At 38.8% G+C, this 15,689-nt stretch overlaps 1 protein-coding gene across 6 annotated transcripts in view; it reads right to left on the reverse strand.

The window, feature by feature from the left end:
* THRB (thyroid hormone receptor beta) overlaps window positions 1–15,689 on the reverse strand; it is a 379,016-nt gene that overhangs the window by 263,095 nt on the left and 100,232 nt on the right. Inside the window, exons 1-2 of one of the 6 annotated variants that reach the window (XM_044252559.1) lie at window positions 14,491–14,576; window positions 13,642–13,759 (exon numbers count right to left, since the gene is read on the reverse strand). The exons of 4 other annotated variants lie outside the window; for them this stretch is intronic. The gene's annotated coding sequence lies outside the window, so the exon portion shown is untranslated. Of the gene's footprint in view, window positions 1–13,641; window positions 13,760–14,490; window positions 14,577–15,689 lie in introns of those variants that run through there. One more of the 6 variants, XM_044252563.1, reaches the window with a different exon arrangement.

A 15,689-nucleotide genomic window follows, 5' to 3' on the forward strand; every position in this document is an offset into this window, starting at 1 on the left:
AAAGCAGCATTCTGAGTGGTCAGTAGGCCATGTGGGCTACAAACATTTTTGCAGACTGAACTGGAGTAGAAATCTTGACCCACCACCATGACACTGACTCACCTAAGGTAAGAAGACTCTTTGGAATGGAGAGCTGAAGCTGGGGAAATAAGTGCATTGAACTGTCTGTCAAAAGCAAAAACTCCAAAAACTCTTTTCAAATTACAGCATAATCTGTACCAAAGGGTTCTCATGGATAACACTGTGTCCCTTCTTAAAAAAAAAAAAAATTGGTATAAAATGCTAAATGAAACTGCAGAACAAACAGTAAAACCCAGATTCATTAACTATTACTGTCCGTATTTCCTAGTTGAGTCTCTAAATTCAAGCAGTAGTAGAATCCCAGTAATACCCAGTCCTCAAACTTACATTCCTACAGAAAATGAACAGGTCTTAGAGAAGACAGGATGATAAATATGTTCATGGATACAATCTTTGAAAAAAGAGATGGTATAGCTATCATTTTCCACATTAAATATGAAAAAGATGAAAATAAATGGCATGAAAACTATGCAAAAAGAAAAAAGAACATAAAGAAGAGGAAAGACGGGCACCTGGGTGGCTCAGTGGGTTAAGCCGCTGCCTTCGGCTCAGGTCATATCTCAGGGTCCTGGGATCGAGTCCCACATCGGGCTCTCTGCTCAGCAGGGAGCCTGCTTCCCTCTCTCTCTCTCTCTCTCTCTGCCTGCCTCTCTGCCTACTTGTGATCTTTCTCTGTCAAATAAATAAATAAATAATCTTAAAAAAAAAAAGACAGTGAATTGTTTAAAAAAAAAAAGAAGAGGAAAGAGAGTAAGGAAGAGATAAAAGTGTCAAAAACTAATGAAAAATATATTCTAGAAAAAAGCCCTTAAGAAACAAGAAAAAATAGACAATGAGTACATTGCTTCCCATGAGATATTAAAAAGGATGAGTTTGTTTTAAGAATAAAGCAAAAATGAGATGAAAAGATAGTAGAATAAACAGAAAAGGGATTCAATGGAGCTCAGAGTACAAAATAAAAACCAGAATACTATTTCTGGAGAACTAATAAAGAAAAGGGGAAAAGGTTGATAAATTTTGTAAAATGCCTTTCTGGTATCTTTGGTACCTATGATGATGAGTTTTTAAAATATATTTTTACACTATTGCTAGACAAAGGACTGATATCCTTAAGAAACAAAAATCTTTTACAAATAAAGAAAAAAATCATTAGATATATGGATGAATATTATGAACAAGCTGCTTATATTAAAAATAAGGACTAATGGGGGGTGCCTGGGTAGTTCAGTCCTTTGAGTATCTGCCTTCAGCTCAGGTCACAGTCCCAGGGTCCTAGGATCAGCCCTGAGTCTGGCTTCCTGCTCAGCAGGGAGTTTGCTTCCCTCTTGCTTCTCCTCCCCCTGCTTGTTCTCTTTCTTTCTCTCCCAGATAAATAAATAAAATCTTAAAAAAAAAAAAAAAAAGGGCTATTGGCCAATAACACAGACACACTCAAGACTTGTTTTAAAGGGAGGCAAATTACAAAAAAAGTTTTAGTACCAATCAAACTGGCAAAAATTAAAAACATTGTTAGGTTTGTGAATGGAATGATGACCCAAGCAATCTTAACAAATTATTGGTGATGGCATAAAATACTGCAATCTTTTTTTTTTTTTTTTAGGGCATTCTGAATTATCTATCAAATATTAAATGTACCATTTTTTTTTAACCCAGCAATTAACACTGGTGGGGAATTTATTGCATCACACTGCCCAAATTAAAAAATGCAAATGTACAGCATAAGTATGTTGTTTTAAGTTGCACTATTGCTTTAAATACCACCTCCCCCATTAAAAAAACAAAAACATAAAACGGAATGAGGTACTGGTGAAAAGAACTATGACACATTTATACCATGAAATACAGTGAACTTATTAAAAAAAGATATTATTGAAAAGAGAGGGAAGAAATCTCCAAAACAATTTATTCAAAGAAAAAAATGCAAGGGCAGAGCAATGAATGTAGGATAATTCCATATATAGAAAGAAATAAAGAAACAGAGCTGCTTTCTTCCTTGCCATGTACATCCAATTGATTACTAAATCATGTGGGTTTTAGTTTCCAAAAGGCCATTAAATGTCTCCATTTTTCTTCAATGATATGCTAATCCAAGTTGCCTTTATTCTTTGCCTTATATTTCTTCAATAGTCTCCTAACTGGATTCTAACTAAACACTTAACCTTTTGCTCAGTCTACCTTCCAGCCACCCCGGGTACCTTCAGTTCCTTGAACAAGCTATGGTCCTCTTGACACATTGTCTTTTCTCTGTCTAGAACATTCACCTCCACATCCAACTCAGTTTTCCATTCTTCCTTCAGATTGCAGTGCAATTGTTACTTCCTCAGAGAAACTCACACGCTCCGTTACATTAATTTATAATCATACATTTACCTGTGTGTATGATTAGTATTTTTTTCGCTCTGCTGAACTATAGTCTCTAGGAAAGTTGGTGATATATCTGTTTTGGCTTATTGTTGAATCTTCAAGAAGGTAACTGACTCAGAAATGGAATAAATGAATACACTCACTCAAATCCATCTATCTATCCCTCTATCAATCCATCTGTTCATGCTGTAGCTGCATTAAAAATATCTAGAAGAGGGGCACTTGGGTTGCTCAGTCAGTTAAGCATCTGCCTTTGGCTCAGGTCATGGTCCCAGAGTCCTGGGACCGAACCCTGTGTTGGGGTTCTTGCTCCACTGAGGGCTGTCCCTCTGCCTGCAGCTCTCCTGATTGTGTTTGCTCTCTCTCTCTGTCAAATAATAATAATAATAATGATAAAATCTGGCATAAACTAATAACCGTAGTTGTCTTCCCTAACTAAGGGAAGGGATAGGGGTAAAAAGCAATAATGACTACCTTTTATTTTAAGTATTTGAATTTGTTTTCATTTCCATGAGGTGCACTGAATAATTTAAAAATGTCATGACATATTTTGTTGATGACATGCGATCAAATAAATCCTGAAAATGTCTCCTTCAGCCTAGAAGGGTAATTAGTTTCTTGTTATCCTGTCAATAGGACTATAATTGTAACTTTGAGAAACCTTCATGTTAACACAATTCCCTTCTCTTGCCAACTCAATTCAGTTCTATTTTAAGCACAGAGTAAATAGATCTCACAAGCATTCTTACGTGTGTTTACATACTCATGCAAACACACATTTTTTTTTTTTCTCATTAAAGGTGTTAGAAAATTCTCCCAGGAAACTAAGTCACGTTGTCACAGTCTTTTCACAGAAAGGAACAATGTATAGGAAATAGGACTCTCTTAACTTTGATTAATAAACAAGTCTCATTAACCAATTTGCCTCAGAGTAGCTTCCTTTCATGGAATTGTGAGCTTCCGCTATTATTCAAGAAGGCAAATTCTCAACAATTAGGGAAGAATTTTTGGAATTAATAACCAAAGAACACTTTTTAAAAAAAATTTTTTATTTATCTACTTAGAGAAAGAGTGAGTGAGAGGGAGAGAGAGAAAGCACATGAGCCAGGGGAGGGGCAAAGAAGTAGACTCCCCAATGAGGAAAGAAGCCAATCGGACACTATCTCAGGACTTTGGGATCATGACCTGGGCCAAAGGCAGACGCTTAACTGTCTTAGCCACCTAGGCCTGCAAAGAACATTCTTTACCTTTATTTCTATCTAACCTATTGCTAGTCTCTCTCAGATGCTTCTTTGGTCTGGATAATTATCTCACCAGTAGCAACGATCAGCAATCTGGGCCACACTGAGTCTTGCCACCCTTCATCAGATTTAATTGAAGAAATGAGCTTAAGCTAGATCTCTACATTTGGTTTCTCAACAGCATCAAGTTTGGACTTAGAGTACAATTGTAGAACAACCCTTAGCAGAAGCCCCATAGAGCACAAAGAAAATAAGGCCATTTGGTATTGTTTTCATGTGTCCTGAGTTGTTAAAACGAGAGGGTTGATCTCGAACTGTCATTTTGATCAAGTTCTGCAATTTATGTGTTGGAAACTGTCCCAACCAGGAGAACCTCCAGAGTTCTCCAAGGATTATAAGGACAAGGTATTATCATTACTATATATACTATAATTTGATTCAATGGACACAAAGAAATTTCATTCAGATAATATCCACCAGCATACATAGGAGTAGGGGAATGGTGAAAGGAGAGCAAAATTGAGTACAGATTTAATACTGCTAAATGGTGAAAATCCATGACCTCCTTTAGAGGGCACAATTCCATAAAATCATTCACCCTTAGTATAATTTCCACCCTTGATATTATTCACCCTTCATATAATTAGAGGGTGCCACTTCTGATTCAAAAGCCTAAGGATTAGTCACTCAAATAGAAAGAGTTCTTCTTATACAAGTGAACTCTGGAAAGGAGTCAAGAGCACTTCCCCGTAATTCTAGCACATTCCAATAGATACAGTTCAAAATATTGATTCGTAAGTATTACACTTAAAATCCATGCATCATTGACCAATATCATAGCTGTCAGAATAGAGGTTACCTTTGAGGCAGGAGACTGACAGTGAGGGGGACTGAAATAGGGATCCTCATTCCAGAGGTGCTGGAATGTTCTATAACTTGGTGTGGCTGGTGGCTCCACAGAGACATATAAATGTAAAAATTCGCAAAGCCATACATTTATGATTTATGACTATACAAATGTATTCCTTGATTAAAACAAAATTTAAGTAAAGGTATAATTTTCTTCTTGGGGAGAGAAATTTTTACCAAGAAAAATGATACAACCTGATTGTCATTTTTAAGATCTAATAGGAATTTTATGGACTAACAAGAACTCTATTATAAATGATGTCTTGCAGATGTCCTAAAGATGGGACTCTACTAGTAACTGCTAGAAAATAAGAATATAATTTGAAATGCTGAATCTTTATTAACAATTAGGCAAAGACAACTGGCCACCAGCCTACTACTTGGGAGAATAAACTATATTGAAAATTTCTGCAACAGAAATTTCATTCTCCTCTTGGCTTTGACATTCTCACTTATGTTTAGGGGAACACTCAAACTGTCAAATAATTCCCAGACAAAAATAAAATACACTATAATTCACACACACACACACACACACACACCATTTGTATGTACTGGAGGAGCAGAGATGGCTGGACATATCTTCACACTGTTCAAATATCGGAGGATTGCTTGTTCCTAACATAACTTGTCTTTAAGTTCTTCAGATTTTGAACTATATATATCATAAAAATGAATCCTGAAATTATATTGTCATTAGAATAAAAGTAATAATCTATACTCATTCTAAACAAGTCATAAATCAATAGCATCATACAGCGGTTTAATAGAAAAATGCACATTCTGAGTAGTCAAAGACATTAGAACAACCTGAGCTCACCACCCCTCCATGGGAAGTCAGGGCTATGTTCCCATATGGAACTGGACTACTGGGCTTCTAGAAAATTTCACAACAAATCATCATGTGTTAATCTTACCCTTTCCTGGAACCTTCTGCCCAATCTTAAATATGAACTCTTATCCTAAAACTATAACTTCACAGATATCTTTCACAGCCTATAGCTATAGGAGCAGCTCATTTGTTTTTTAATAATATGATACACAACTTTTTAAAAGTCATCTTCCTTTATCCGCTCTTTAAATGTATCCTTTCAGAATACTCAACCTAGATGCTTTCTCCTGAACCTCAGTCCCGCCTCATCCAAGCTCTGGCGTCCATGAGGACCTTTAAGTGGGTGTTCCCAAGTCTCTTCTAGAAGAGCCTCTCTCTTGAAGCCCCAGACTCCAATTTCACAACCTGAAAGTGAGCTCATGTTTTCTCTCCACCCAACTTTATCTTTAAAGTTGTGTGTTTCCAACATCACAACCTCAAAACCCGAGCCACCGCACTAACAGAATCCTTTGTTTCCCACCTCCTACCTCCAGTAGGTGTCTTCCTTCCATTCTGTCTCCTTGCCCTTTGTCCTCATACAAAATGCCTAGACAACATTCAGGGGCTTCCTCCTTGGTAGCACTTGCCTCCAGTACGTCCACTTATACGTCCACCCTTCATAGCCACAGTTACTGTTTCCAAATGCACATCTTACCACGTCCCCTTCCACAATCCTTTCTGGCTCTCCATTCCACATGGACTAAAACCCTGACTCCTCAGTTTGGTATTTAAGGCCACTGACCAGCATGCTTTCATCTAACTTTCCAAACATAAACCTCAAACCATGCTTCCACCCCTGAAACTCATGTTTGGTCATACTTCATGCACTTCCCTTCCCAAATTCAAAATATCATCAGTTCTTAGAAAAATAGTTCCCTTCAGTTGGAACTCTCTGCTCTCCCATGGTTATTTCCAGGTCCATTTCAGGTGGGAAAGAGTATGTTTTTGTGATAAGACAGCAGACTTTGGCTTCAGAGTTCAAATCCCAGGGCCACAAATTTCTTCTCATCAAATCTTGGGTAAATTGCTTAATGTTTCTGAGAGCCTCAGTTTCTCCATCTCTATAGAGAGAATGGTAATAGTATTGATATTACAGGATTATGGAAAGGACTAATGAGTTAAGACATAAAAGGCACTTAACATAACAAGACATAAAAGGCCTCAGGACTTCACAGCCGTTCATATCAGCTAATGTCATCATCATCATTATTAACCTACTTCAAGAAGATCTTCCCATCTCATTAATTGAAATTAATGCCTTCCTCCCCTTTGTCCTTCCACAGTGCACTGTCCATGGCTCTAATTATAATTATCAAAATATGACAGATGTAAGAGTTATGAATGACTGCCTGCCTTATTTCACAAGGAAGAATAAATTCCATAAACACTTATTAAGCACGAAACTACATCTTTATTATCAGTAGCTTATACCTTGTGCTTTGTATCTTTCTCTTTAGTTATCCCATCATTCATTCACTTCTCCCCATTTCACAATCATGTTTAAGCTTACAACCTGGACAAAGTACTAGTATCTTCACTTCCCCACTCTTCATTATGCTAATACTCACCAAATCTTGCAGAGACCACCTCCTTAACACATTTTATAATCTGACACTCTCTGGCCCAGTTGGCATTGATTGCCTTGGTGAACTGTTGTTCACCAAGATTATTATAATTGTTTCTAACTAGACGCTTTAATCCAACCGGCTTTCCAAGACAACACTTGTGACCAGCACTATGACAGCACCTATCACATTGCATTTGTCTTCCTGTGCATCTGCATTGACAACTAAATACCAACTTTCTTGCATGAAGAGAACATATTTTGTTCAAAGTGGGCAGTCAGTGCCTGGTACATAGTAGGCTATCAAAAAAAACCATGTTCTAACTATGAGAAAATGATTACATTTCAATACATCTCCATATCAAGCCTTACAAAAGCCCACAATATGCATTGTAGGCCACAACATTATAGCTCTGAGGTTGAATCAAGGGGCTAGGGAATTCCTCAGGGGATTTAGGAATGCTGTTCCAATAGCTTCTGGGAGAGGTACACAGGTCACAAGAAGTGGCAAAGAAAAGGGGAAGGGGAAAATGGTGTATATGAAACCATCTCTCTTCTCCAGGACATGTCAGATTAGTTCAAAGATGATTGAGACTTTGTCCCTTGTTTTCGGGACAACACAGTCCATGTAGAAAAACCACTATGGTGGATCTCATGATGCACCATCTAGATACCCCTTCAGAGAGGAAGAACTGATTCTCCAGTTACTCAGAGTGGGGCCTGTCCAATGGGTATTTCTTTATTTGATGAGAGCCTCATTATTTAAAGTCACACCCCTTTCCAAAACAATCCATATCTGATGACCGCTCCATACTGGGAATAAAGACCCTGTCCTCTCATTCAACTTGGAGCAGCTCTGCTAGGCAACCCAGTTTTAGCCTTTATGAGATTGGCTGAAACCTCCATTAAGACTTGGCTGTAGCTCAACCTTTTTTCTATCCTTAAGCTGCTTCCTTCTCTTTCCCACTAATGGTGTTGATCTCAAGAACACTTCCCAGAGTAAATCACAACCTGGTTAAATTCTGTTTCAGAATCTGCTTTGCATGCAACCAACCCTTGACAATCAATGACAATGAAGGTGAGATGGAATTTTATAATGACATATGCCATAACCCAGAGGGAAAAAAACTACTGGCCTTTGGACCAAGTTGAGTACCTAGAATTGTTTTTGTGTATACCTTTCAGAAGTTAAACATGGTAAAATATTTGCCAAATTAAAAAGAAAAAGCTTAAAAACGTTGAAAGCCTGGCAATAATGGACCAGCACTTGCCTGGCACTGAGATCTCTTACTGAGAGATGGGGTTCCATTTAAATGGTGCTCACACCTTCTACTCTGTTACCATCTGTACACATCCATCATTCATCTCCTTCACCTCTACATCCCCAAGGACATTTGAGTTTGATGGGTCATGACTGATTCTAATATTCAAATTTCTAAACTCAGAATAAGCTGTCTCCTTGGTCAGCCTACATCCCTCAAAGGCTTATACCTCTCATCTGACTTTTCCCACAAAACGTAAGCTTCTTTATCTGTTGGGTCTGGGTAACTGTCACCTTGTAGATTTCCCCCAGCAGATGCCCTAGGTGGTGAAGTAGCAGAAGGGGGAGAAATCAGAGTGGGAAACGAACCATGAGACACTATAGACTCTGGGAAACAAACAGAGGGTTTTAGAAGGGAGAGGGGTGGGGGGATGATGGGTTAGCCCAGTGATGGGTATTAAGGAGCTCAGGTATTGTGTGGAGCACTGGGTGTTATACATGAACAATGAATCACGGAACACTACATCAAAAACTAATGATGTACTGTATGGTGACTAACATAACACAATTTTAAAAAAAGGAGAAAAAAATAAAAATAAAAAATTCAGCTTACAATTCAAAAAAAAAAAAAAAAAAAGCAAGCTCGCTATGCCAATAGAATTAAATAGAAGACCCCTTCACCATGCTGTGGGAAGCAGTATCTACTCTTCTAGAATGTTTTGAGGGAGACTATGTGACCTTCTGGATGTAGAACGATGTTCTCCTGACACATAGAAAGAACTTGGGCTCTCCTTTTCAGAAAAGATGACCATTAGTGTGTTTCTAAAGTTTAAGGAGGAGTACCGGTTATTGGAGTGGTTTAAAAACCCAGGGCAGTAAATAACCCATATCACAGGCCTCATTTGCTTGGCAGAAGCCACCAGCAGCAAAGCCCAGGAGGACCTGACGATGCAGAGCGGGTCCTGGCTGTGCTGCCCATGTGCAGGTAAATGGCTGAAGTAATTGTGATCCTTGGGCAGTCAGTCAAAAACACAGAGTCCAAACTATTAAAGGGCAATAGCCCCCACAGAGAACAAATTATCAAGTACTGTTAGATGGAATAATAGGTGACTACTGACGTTTCACCTTTTATCATGATAGCAATACTTCGAGAAAAAGTGCAGTTAAGGTTGTCAGAATTTCATTTTAACCCCCTCTTTGAGGCTGTTAAATATTCACTCACGCTGAAACTTGCCTTTCAGGTTCTCAGCCAGGTTTGTTCTTTGTTTTCAATCCCTTGTCTCTAATGGAATGTAAAGCATAATGCAGGGAAAAGGGCTTTTCCCAAAGATCTTTCTACAGACTGCTTCCTACCTCGGTTCCCTTTTCCTCGTTCACTCTGCTCTCTGCCAAAAGGTTAGTTTTAACCACAAAACAACCCCAAAGTTGCTCTCGACCGAGAGAGACGATTAAAGACTTTTGGCAGTGTTTATAAAGATAGTAGAAGCAATAAGCAATGCTCAACAAGTAAGAATCTGTCCAGCGGTGTTCACTACAGGAAATCACAACCTTAGAATGCTGTAAATGGCCATAACAGGGGTAGTAGAACCAACAGGCAATTTTATAGCACTCGCTGAATAAAAGATAACCAACGACAGGTCAAAAATATTGGGGCACCTGAGTGGCTCGGTGGGTTAAGCCTCTGCCTTCGGCTCAGGTCATGATCTTGAGTCCTGGGATCGAGTCCCGCATTGGGCTCTTTGCTCAGCAGGGAGTCTGCTTCCCCCCCCACCCCCGCCCCGCCTGCCTCTCTGCCTACTCGTGTTCTGTCAAATAAATAAATAAAACCTTAAAAAAATATATCTTCATAGGCATGATGTAAGGTGACAATCTGGTGGGGTGACATAGGGTGACATCATCTCAAGGCTACATTTGCATAGTAAACCTACTGATTATTTAGGCTATGTGCACTTGGCATTCAGAACTCCCCATGAGATGGCTCTTCAAGCCATCTCCACTAATGACAAAATGCTAGGGGTAAGGAAAAGAACTAATGATTTATTGGTCAGTTACTATGCGCAAGACAGAACGTTAGGCACTTGATAGTCGTAAGGTAGTGTGAAGATACTAACAGGCATGACACGCCCCTGAACCCTACTCTCTAGCTGAAACATACTTTAGCTATGTCTACCTCTGCATAAATGGCTTTGAAACACTCCCATGCTTGCTTTGCTTATCTTATACCAAAGCATCTGTCCAGCTAGACTTATTATGTTGATCCGCATATGAGATATCTTCGTATATAATAGAGTATGTACTTTTGCACACATCCCACCAGCTCTTTGATAGACGTGTTAGGTCTTGCATGTGCCGTCCTTCCCATTACAGTAGTCCCCGAACCTGGGAAAGCGCTATAATAAGTCTTTTATTATTATAAGCATTTCTGCAATACTTTCCATTTGCAAACTGCCTAACAATCAACTCTCTTCTTTATGTTTCACAAGAAATCAGATAGCTCAACACTTGTTAGCTTTGTTTTATGGCCCTGAATCCTCAGGCCCAGAGTTCAAAGAAATCAAGGGTTATGCAGCCAGCTCAGGCTTAAGACCAACACAGCTGCTCTCTTTTTATCCAGCCTCTCAGCCAGGCTGCCCAGCTGCTTCCCAGCCCTGTTACTGAATACATATATAGTATATATTTTATTTTTAAACTCTTGGAATTAAGAAAATTATAGTAAGAATATTGGCCCCAATTCTCCATTTTTAGCATGAAAATCTCACAGCCTGGGCTTTTGCCAAGTGTTGCTGGAATAATTTTGGCAGATCTGAAATAGCCCACAGACAAGTTCCCTCAGCTGGTAGAGAAGCAAAGATGGCTCTCTTTGGGGGCCATTTTACCCAGCCTGTGTCTGTGGCAGCAAGGAGGGAGGGGGCATCCCAGGCAGAGTCGAAGTGCACTGTGCAGGCACATGGACGACAGTCATAAAAAGGTTTGGGTGGCTCTGGCTTTCCAGGATGCAGTATTTGGCCATCGTTTTAGAAAACGGGTGGCAAAATCTGGTCAAAAGCATGAAGAATAATTACAGCTTAGCTCTGGAAAAGGTCTTGTGAAGAGATGTCCCTCTCTCTGTGGAGTGAGGCTGTTTGCCTACCGTTCTTGAATAATGCCGTCATCCCGTATTTGTGGCAATAAAAACTTTTATTATCATACATCATCATTTCATCATCTCTGTGATACTTACTATTAAATTCTTGGTAAGCTTCATTTTTAAACTGTAATTTTGTGGCTCCATAGTATATATGCAATAATTGCCCAAAATATTTCATTTGTAAATTATAGTAAGTGCTGCTAATATTTCTGCGAGCATCAAGAAACGTCTCAACCTAGAATGTATGTACACATTGGGTATTCCTTTCCATTCTATTTCCAAATATAGTGAGTTTCTAGTATTCTGTTTACGCCTCTTTAAAGAGTAGATTGGGTCAGCTTGTTTATCCCATATCTTAAAAACAAATACTTCTTCCTTTTCGTACTCTCACTTTCCCCAAATACACCTGCATCATCACCTCAAACACCAACATCATTACCAACATCAGCTGGGCACTTTCTATATGCCAGGCATTGTCCTGACAATGTTACATGTGCTAACTGATTTCTCTATATAGTTGTCAGGACAATTATTCTGCTCCCTCTTCTACATGTGGATACTGTGATGCATAGAGGCTGGAGAACCCATACAAGCGCCGTCAGACTGGAATTTGGGATAACCAACCTGGGATACACGCAATCTGGCTCCAAAGCAAGACTCCTTACCACGCTGCTATATGGCCTCCTCTGGTAGCCTGCTGAAGATGCCACCCATCCCCAAGCATTCTTCTTTGCATCTTTTCATTTGATCCTTACAACAACACGGGATTTTGTTTAAACTGGAAACCCCCATATTATTTTCTCCAAGCCCAGGGAAATTACATAATACTTTACTATTGCTGAATTTCTTGAAGGTTTGGTTATATTTTTCAAATGTAAATTCTAGATTTAATTGGGGCGCCTGGGTGGCTCAGTGGGTTAAGCCGCTGCCTTCGGCTCAGGTCATGATCCCAGGGTCCTGGGATCGAGCCCCGCATCGGGCTCTCTGCTCAGCGGGGAGCCTGCTTCCTCCTCTCTCTCTGCCTGCTTGTGATCTCTCTCTGTCAAATAAATAAATAAGATCTTTAAAAAAAAATTCTAGATTTAATTGAAAGTCACACTATGGACTTCTCCATCTAAAAAATTTAAAGTTATTATCAATGTAAAATATCCTCAAATTGTTCTCCATGTCTTTTTTCCCCATTATAAAGTCCTACATTTTTCAAGGGGATGTGCTGAACTCCAACAGAAATGGAGTATATTTAAATGTGTCTAAGTTATAACAGACTGCATTTCAGAATCAAATAGTTTAGGCTTACATATTTATAGTTATATGAGTAACATTTGTACTTATATGTCCAGATTTATATATTCCGGGCCAAATTCCAAAAAAGGATTTTGAGGTTTGGAACATATACTGCTTGGAATTTATATATACCTCTGTTCTCCTCTCTTCATGTGGAGAGTAAGTAGTTTATTCTACTTTTTAATATCTCTACTTATATCCTTTCTAAAAAGGACATATATGATAATGTGGCCTAGTAAAAATAAGGGCTAAATTCCTTATTGGATTATTGTTTTTTAAATTCCATTTTGAATTATTGTTTCTTTTCAGGCTTACTCATTTATACTTCTCGAATTTGTTCTTCTCCATTTTTGACACATCATCATTAAGGGAATTCTGAGTGTTCTGTAGATAGCAGCTGAACTGAATTCCATAGGAATACAAATAGAGATGCCACCACCTGGAGGTATGCATTGCTCTTTGGGCAAAATCCTCCCCTCCTCCCCTATCTCTTGTTTTGCTGATGACCCTCAGTACATTACAGGGAGGCCCATGGAAGAAGAGATCAGTATTTTCCTCATCATTCAGAGGCAATGGAAGTAGAACATTACATGCCCCAGGTCCCTTGAAGAAGCAAGCTAAGTTTCATGCCTCTTCATAACTTCCTCTGCACAAGGCCTCACACACTTATCATGGTAAATGTTCCCTGCTACTGACAGTCACATGAATAGTCCTGCTGAACAATTAACCTCTCCAAAAACAAGGTTAGGGAAACTTGGGCTTCATTTCAGCTTTGTGGCCCATAAATAGCTGCATAAATAGGCACCTGGGAAAGGTTAGTGTGTAGACCAAGGTCATTCCAGTGCTTAACCTAACCAAATGACACAGACCAAGAAAGCTTTTCCAAAAACAGGCAGTTGCATTTCATCTTTGCTTATTCAGACCAAAGAAAATAAATACCTGCTGTTTCAAACAGCTGGGTAGTTTGCCGGAATGCTGATGAATCACCAAAGTCATGGACAGTAGGGATGTTTTTCTTAGGGTGACAGGAAGACCCCATGAGGTGACATCCTCTACCCTGCCAAGAAACAAGGGCCTTCAGACCACTGAAGGAACAGAATGATATAGTAGAGGGATCTGACATGTCAAATTCTAAATCCAACCTTCATGTTGGCTAATGGTCCTTTCCATTCTTTGGGTTCAAGGCCCAAAAAATGAGTTTTAAAACTGCAAGTGTACTATATCTTTGGTATTAAAAGGGAGAAGGAAAATAACATATATTAACTCAAGGAACTCAAGGAAGGGATCTTACACTTATCCTAGCTTATCCAACGATGACCATTAATAGATATTTTTATATTCCCATAACAAAGAAGAGAAAGGTGAGGCTCAAAGAAGTTAGATACTTTGCTGAAAATTACCCAGATTGTGTGGTAGATTCAGGATTTGAACCCAGGCCTATGAGATCCTGTGCTCATTTCCCTTGCTGCCATCTTGGGTTAAAAAGGTATTTGCCTGGGGATTTATGGGAAGTGACAGAAGTTTCAATATGATCCCCCAAAGCATACCTTAACTTGCCTTCCTTAAGCTCAGCAGTATAGAAAGACATTTGTCATGACTGTTCCCTTCCTAGAGAAGCACACAGAAGCCATTTGTGGCAGATGCACCTGCCTGTACAAGAATCATCTCTTTTAGAGCTGAAGAGAGGGAAGAAACTTGACTTGTTCCTAAATTTGGACTCTCAGTCTGGCGACTTGACAGATAGTGGTTTCCTTGCTTGTTGGTGGAACTGTTCCCAATCCGACTTACCTCCCCTCATAACAGCACAGAACCGTGGGTATGGATGGTAAACCTCTCTTCTTTGGACTACATTTCACTCAAGGGCTTTCTGAGGGATGGTTTATCTGCTGTTTTCCTGAGAAGTTGCAGATAAAACAATTTGTCACATTCTTGGAAGTAATTTGACTTTTAATTTTCAGAGAGTTTCCTTCTTTCATTCAAATAGGTAAAAGCACAAAGAAACGAAACATCATCAATAGCACCATGGCATTCAGCGGGATATTTCCTTACTTACAGGTCACACACTACAGTTTAAGTGTGTATATGTATATTAGCACCCAAAGGTGAAGATAACTCCTTCAGAGAACTTTGGTCATTGTTAGCACTCTTCATCTAATTTCTAAGTACTCTCCACCTCCTGCCACCCATTAAGGAGACTCCAGTATACTGATCAGAGTAAATGTAAATGTGTAAATGTATATATGTGTTCAGTGTAAATGTGTTATTTGGTAGTTCCAAGTGTGTGTTTAGAATTTTGACCAGTGTATGGGCTCCCTGGGAAGAGCAGAAGAAGCTGGAACTCTCTGGTAATTCATTTTTGGCATAGATGCCTCATATGCCATGCCCCATGAAGTTCACCACACAGCTGATTTTGAGCAAGATGTTCACTAAACATCAGTGAAGACACTATTTTAAAAACTTGCTCTAGGATCACCACATACAAAAGAAAAAAGTTGGACCCTTTCTCACACTGTACAGAAAAATTAACTCAAAGCAGATTATAGACTTAAATGTAGAGCTAAAACTGTAAAACACTTAGAAGAAAATGTAGGAGAGAATTTTCATTACCTTGGGTTATATAAAGTCTTTTTGGATAGAATGCCTAAAGCAGTAGCAACAAAGTAACAATAAATTGGGCTTTATCAAAATTAAAAACTTTTCTGCTTCAGTAGAGACCTTCAAGAAAGTGAAAAGACAACCCACACAGAATGGAAGAAATGTTTGCAAATCATATTTCTTATAAAGAACTTATATCTAGAATATGTATATAAAAACTTTTACAACTCATTAACAATAAAACAAATAACTCAGTTAGAAAGTGGACAGGATTTAAATAGACATTTCTCCTAAGAGGAAATACAAATGGACAATAAGCACGTGAAAAGATGCTCAACTTCTTTAGCTATGATGGAAATGCAAATCAAAATCACAGTGATAACATTTTACAC

The sequence above is a fragment of the Neovison vison genome, chromosome 6 (genome assembly GCF_020171115.1).
Source record: "Neovison vison isolate M4711 chromosome 6, ASM_NN_V1, whole genome shotgun sequence".
Taxonomy (NCBI): domain Eukaryota; kingdom Metazoa; phylum Chordata; class Mammalia; order Carnivora; family Mustelidae; genus Neogale; species Neogale vison.